Source organism: Ceratotherium simum, chromosome 19, assembly GCF_057802395.1.
Source record: "Ceratotherium simum simum isolate JZ-2026a chromosome 19, ASM5780239v1, whole genome shotgun sequence".
In the NCBI taxonomy this organism is placed as follows: domain Eukaryota; kingdom Metazoa; phylum Chordata; class Mammalia; order Perissodactyla; family Rhinocerotidae; genus Ceratotherium; species Ceratotherium simum.
Window position 1 is genome coordinate 14,045,677 of NC_141918.1, and position 6,574 is coordinate 14,052,250.

Genomic DNA, 6,574 nt, shown 5'->3' on the forward strand with positions numbered 1-6,574 from the left:
GTGGTCAAGTCCCAATAAATATGCTGAATTAATGGTCCGATCCACTGTGGCTGGGGGTGCAGTTGGGGCGGCAGGTGCTAGGTCTACCCTCATGAGTGGGGAGACAGCTCTTCACAAAGGGGGATAAGCTGAACAGAAACCGCCAAATGTGTCCACATGGCCAGGCACAGGGAATACAAAGTCAAACAAATGTCAGGCAGAGATTGTTGGCGGCATAACCCACACCCTGCCTTTGTCCTTAGTTTGGTAATCCTAAATGTTTTTGGGTATCAACATACTCAGGGAAGGAACCCCAGACTCGAAGGTTGAATCATGATTGGTCTATGCTAAGTACGGTAACCAGCCCCTCACCTTTGTGATCCAGTTGTGATCAATGACCTGTAAGGAGAAATATATCTAAGGGATATCTGAGAAAAACTTGTTCCCAAATTAAAATAAATACAGTGAGAAGGCCTGCCCCTTTCTTTCTTTCTTTTTTTTTTTTGGCTGAGGAAGATTCGCCCTGAGCTAACATTTGTGCCAATCTTATCCCATATTGTATGTGGGTCACTGTCACAGCATGGCCACCAACTTGTGTAGGTCTGTGCCCGGGATCCAAACCCGGGCCGTCAAAATGGAGCGTGCCGAACTTATCTACTAGGCCACAGGGCTGGCCCCAAGGCCTGACCCTTTCTCCTGCCTTGAGGTCAAGACAAAGACTATAGCGAATACTGAGGGTGGTACAGTAGAATGATAGAAAGAGCATAGGCCCAGATATTTTTATTATGTAAGCTATTATGTGTTTTTATTTTTTAAACCACTCTAGTCAAGCATGCTCCCTCTTGCAGTCAAACACGGTCTCTTTTTCTTCGGAACTGAAAGTGAGTGAAGGAGACAGATAATCAGTAGCTTAAAGTCGGGAACAGAGAAGGATGCCCACCATCACCGCTCTTATTCCGCAGTGTACTGTAAATCCTTGATTGCAATATAAGATGGGAATAAGAAACAAAAGGATTGTGACACTGAAAGTATGTACTATCCGTAAAAGAAAAAATCAATAAGTTGGACTTCACCAAAACTAAAAACCTGTTCACTGCAAAGATTCTGTTAAGAGAATGAAAAGGCAACCCACAGACTGAAGTAAAATATTCATTAACCAACCATATATCTGACACAGCACTCATATCTAGAATATATAGAGAATTTTCAAAACTGAACAGTAAGAAAAAAAATCCAATTAGAAAATAGGCAAGGCCAGCCCCGTGGCTTGGTGGTTAAGTGCGTGCGCTCCGATGCTGGCGGCCCGGGTTCGGATCCCGGGCGCACACCGAGGCACCACTTCTCCGTCCATCCTGAGGCTGAGTCCCACATACAGCAACTAGAAGGATGTGCAGCTATGACATACAACTATCTACTGGGGCTTTGGGGGAAAAAAATAAATAAATAAAAAAAAAAAAAAAAAGAAAATAGGCAAAAGACAGGAAGAGACATTTTACTGAAAAGGATATAGGGATGTCAAATAAGCACATGAAGAGATGTTCATCCTTTCGGCCAGAACAACCATCTTCCAGTATTCGCCAAAATGACCAACCCAAAGGGAAAGAGGTGAGGCACCCAGTCTATGTTCTCTAGGCCTTTTAGAAAACATAGAGTTGTTCCTTTGGCCACATGCATGTGACTCTACAAGAAAAATGATATTGTAGACATCAAGGGAATGGGCACTGTTCAAAAAGAAATGTCTCACAAAAGTGACCATGCAAAACTGGAAGAGTCAACAGTGTTACCGGCATGCTGCTGTCATTGTTGTAAACAAACAAGTTAAGGGCAAGATTCCTGCATACTGAGCATGTTAAGCACTCTAAGAGCTGAGATAGCTTCCTGAAATATGTGAAGGAAAATGACCAGAAAAAGAAGGAAGCCAAAGAGAAAGGTACCAGGATTCAACTGAAGTTCCAGTCTGCCCCACCCAGAGAAGCACGCTTTGTGAGAACAAGTGGAAAGGAGCCTGAGCTGCTGGAACCCATTCCCTATGAATTCATTGCATAATAGGTGTAAAAAACCAGAAAAGACCTCTGGAATAAAAACCACATGATCATCTCAATAGATGCAGAGAAGGCATTTGACGAGATCCAACATCCATTTATGATTTAAAAAAAAAAACTCTCGGGCCGGCCCTGTGGCTTGGTGGTTAAGTGCGCGCGCTGCAATGCTGGTGGCCCGGGTTCGGATCCCGGGTGCGCATCGAGGCACCACTTCTCGGATCCCGGGTGCGCATCGAGGCACCACTTCTCCGTCCATCCTGAGGCTGAGTCCCACATACAGCAACTAGAAGGATGTGCAGCTATGACATACAACTATCTACTGGGGCTTTGGGGGGAAAAAATAAAATAAATAAAATCTTTAAAAAAAAAATAAATAAATAAAAATAAAAATAAAAAAAACTCTCAACAAAATGGGTATAGATGGAAAGTACCTTAACATAATAAAGGCCATATATGACAAACCCACAGCCAACATCATACTCAACGGGGAAAAACTGAAAGCCATCCCTCTGAAAACAGGAACAAGACAAGGTTGCCCACTCTTGCCACAGTTATTCAACATAGTACTGGAGGGTCTGGCCAGAGCAATTAGGCAAGAAAAAGGAATGAAAGGAATACAACTAGGCAACGAAGAAGTGAAACTCTCACTGTTTGCAGATGACATATAAGAATATACAGAAAATCCTAAAGAATCCATTGGAAAACTATTAGAAATAATCAAGTACAGCAAAGTTGCAGGGTACAAAATCAACTTACAGAAATCAGTTGCATTTTTATATGTCAATAATGAACTAACAGAAAGAGAACTCAAGAAGACAATCCCATTTACAATTGCAACAAAAAGAATCAAATATCTAGGAATAAATTTAACCAAGGAGGTGAAAGATCTATACAATGAAAACTATAATACATTATTGAGGGAAATCAATGATGACATAAAGAAATGGAAAAATATTCCATGCACATGGATTGGAAGAATAAACATAGTTAAAATGTCCATACTACCTAAAGCACTCTGCAGATTCAATGCAATCTCAATCAGAATCCCAGGACATTCTTCATGGAAATAGAACAAAGAATACTACAATTCATATGGGGCAACAAAAGACCCCAAATAGCTAAAGCAATCCTGAGAAAAAAGAACAAAGCTGGAGGCATCACAATTCATGACTTCAAAACATGCTACAAAGCAATAGTAATTAAAACAGCATGGTACTGGTACAAAAACAGACACACAGATCAATGGAACAGAATTGAAAGCCCAGAAATAAAACCTCACATTTATGGGCAGCTAATCTTTGACAAAGGAGCTAAGAACATACAAGGGAGAAAGGAAAGTCTCTTCAATAAGTGGTGCTGGGAAAACTGGACAGCCACATGCAAAAGAATGAAAGTAGACCATCTTCTTTCGCCATACACAAAAATTAACTCAAAATTGATCAAAGACCTGAAGGTGAGACCTGAAACTATAAAATTCCTGGAAGAAAATACAGGCAGTACACTATTTGTCATTGGTCATAAGGGGATCTTTTCGAATTCCACATCTTCTTGGACAAGGGAAACAAAAGAAAAAATAAACAAGTGGGACTTCATCAGATTAAAGAGCTTGTACAAGGCAAATGAAAGCAGATGAAATAAAGGCCAAAATGAATAGGCAACTCACCAGCTGGGAAAAAATATTTGCAAACCATATATCCGACAAACGATTAATTTCCATATATATAAAGAACTCACACAACTGAACAACAAAAAAACAAACAACCAGATCAAAAAATGGGCAGAGGAAATGAACAGACACCTCTCCAAAGAAGATATACAGATGGCCAATAGGCACATGAAAAGATGTTCAGCATCACTAATCATCAGGGAAAGGCAAATCAAAACTACACTGAGATATCATCTTACACCCGTTAGAATGGCTATAATCACCAAGACAAAAAACAACAAATGCTGGAGAGGCTGTGGAGAAATGGAAACCCTAATTCACCGCTGGTGGGTATGCAAACTGGCACAGTATCTATGGAAAACAGTATGGAGATTCCTGATAAAATTAAACATAGAAATACCTTATGATCCAGCTATCCCACTACTGGGTATCTATCCAATGAACCTTAGAAATCAAAAATCCAAAGAGGCTTATGCACCCCTATGTTCATCGCAGCATTATTCACTATAGCCAAGACATGGAAGCAACCCAAGTGTCCCTTGTCTGATGAATGGATTAAAGAGAATATGGTATATATGTACAACGGAATACTACTCAGCCATAAAAAAGGACAAAATCATCCCATTTGCAACAACATGGATGGACCTAGAGGGTATTATATTAAGCAAAATAAGTCAGAAAGAGAAAGACAAACACCACATGACTTCACTCATAAGTGGAAGATAAACTAACACACAGACAGAGAGAAGTGTTTGGTGGTCACCAGGGGCAAGGGGGTTGGGGGGTGAGCACAAGGGGTGAAGGGATGCATTTATATGGTGACTGACAAACAATAATATACAACAAAAATTTCACAATAAAGAAAAAAAAAGACCTCAAATGTAAAAAAAGAAAAGAAAAGAAAAGATGTTCATCACCACTAGCCATTAAAAAATGGAAATATTAAGACTACAATGAGATACCACTACATGTCTATCAAAATGGCTAAAATAAAAAATAGTAACAACACCAGATGCTGGCAAAGATGTGGAGAAACCAGATCTCTTATATATCAGTGGTGGGAGTATAAAATGATATAGCTATTCTGAAAAATAGTTTGGTAGTTTCTTATAAAATTAAACAATGCAACTACTGTACAATCCAGCACTTGCCCCTATGGACACTTATCTCAGAGAAATAAAAACTTATGTTCATATAAAAACCTGTACACAATTGTTTACAGCAGCTTTATTCATAACAACCAAAAACTGTAAATGACCCAGATGCCTTTCAACAGATGGTTAAACAAACCGTGGTACATCCGTACCATGGAATACTACTCAGCAACGAAAAGAATGAACTAATGATACATGCAACAACTTGGATGGATTACAAGAGCATTTATGCTGAGTGAAAAAAAGCCAGTCTCAAAAGTTCACATTGTGTATGATTCCATTTATATAACATTCTTGAAATGACAAAATTATAGAGGTGGAAACAGATTAGTGGTTGTCAGGGATTAGGGATAGTGTGGGGGAGGGGGTTGGGTGTGACTGTAATGGAGTGGTATGAGGAAGCTTCTTTGTGGTAAAGGCATGGTTCTGTATCTTGATTGTGATGGTGGTTACATGAAGCTACACACGTGATAAAATGGCATAGAGCTATATACACACATTGTACCAATGTCCTGGTTTTGATATTATACAACAGTTATACAAGATGTAACCATTGGGGGGAAACTGGGTGAGGAGTACACAGGACCTCCCCATACTGTTTTTGCAATTTCTTGTGAATCTGTAATTACTTCAAAATACATTTTTTTAAAGATATAAGGATTGGAAAGGAACAAATAAAATATCATTACTTGCAGGTGCATAGAAAACTAAAGAATCTACAAATTACTAAAATTAATAACAGAATTTAGCAATGTTGCTGGATATAAGCTCAATAAACAAAGATATTTGCATTTTTCTTATTAATAACAAAATGGGTTAGAAAATGCATTTTTAGAGAAGATATGATTTGCAATAGTAACAAAAAAGATAATTAAGAATAAATTTCAGAAAATGAAAAGTTGTAAAAACTTTTTAAGTCACTAAAATTCTAATAAATGGACAGACATGTCAAACATGTTCATAGATAGGAAGATTCAAAAGTATAAAGATATCAACTCTCTCCAAATTGCAGTATCAGTAAACAATTTACTTTTTTGTTCCCGTTACATGAGGGCTGCAGACTGCCTGTAGCCATACTGGGCTCTGCATGATTCCATGTGTCCTCTCATTCTGGGATCCCAGCTGAAGGAGCAGCCACTCTTTGGGCCATGATAGTCTCATGGCTGAGGACAAAATCTCAAGGAGGGAGCACTAAAGCATGCAACATATTTGAAGTTTCTGCTCCAACATGTGTTGGTCAAACCAAGTCACAGAAGCCCCAAATGAGTGGGGCAGAGGAGTCTACACCACTATAGGAAAGCATGGTAGAGGTGGGAAGGGAACAAATAATTGTGACTGAATAATGCAATCCACCACAATTCCAAACCAAAATCCCAAATTTTTCATGGAGCCTGACAAGCTAATTCTAAAACGCCTATAGAAGAGCAAAAGGCTAAGAATACTTCAGATCTTTATGAAGAAGAAAAAGAATTAAGTCAGGGTAGGACTTCCATGATCAGAAATCAAGATTTAACACAAACCCACAAACTTTCAGGCTGTATGGTACCAGCACAGTGGTTGGCAAATAGAACAAAATGGTGAACCTAAAACAGACCCATGCATACATGGAAACCCATTATAAGATAGCTCTGGTATTGCAAATGAGAGGAGAAGTGAATTTCAGATGGAATATGGACTTAAATGTGAAAGGCAAAACTTTAAAACTTTTAGAAGTAAATATGGGAGAATATTTT

At 38.9% G+C, this 6,574-nt stretch overlaps 1 pseudogene; it reads left to right on the forward strand.

The window, feature by feature from the left end:
• Positions 1–1,561: 1,561 nt before the first annotated feature.
• LOC101396691 (large ribosomal subunit protein eL21 pseudogene) lies at positions 1,562–2,429 on the forward strand (annotated as a pseudogene).
• The last annotated feature ends 4,145 nt before the right edge of the window (positions 2,430–6,574 follow it).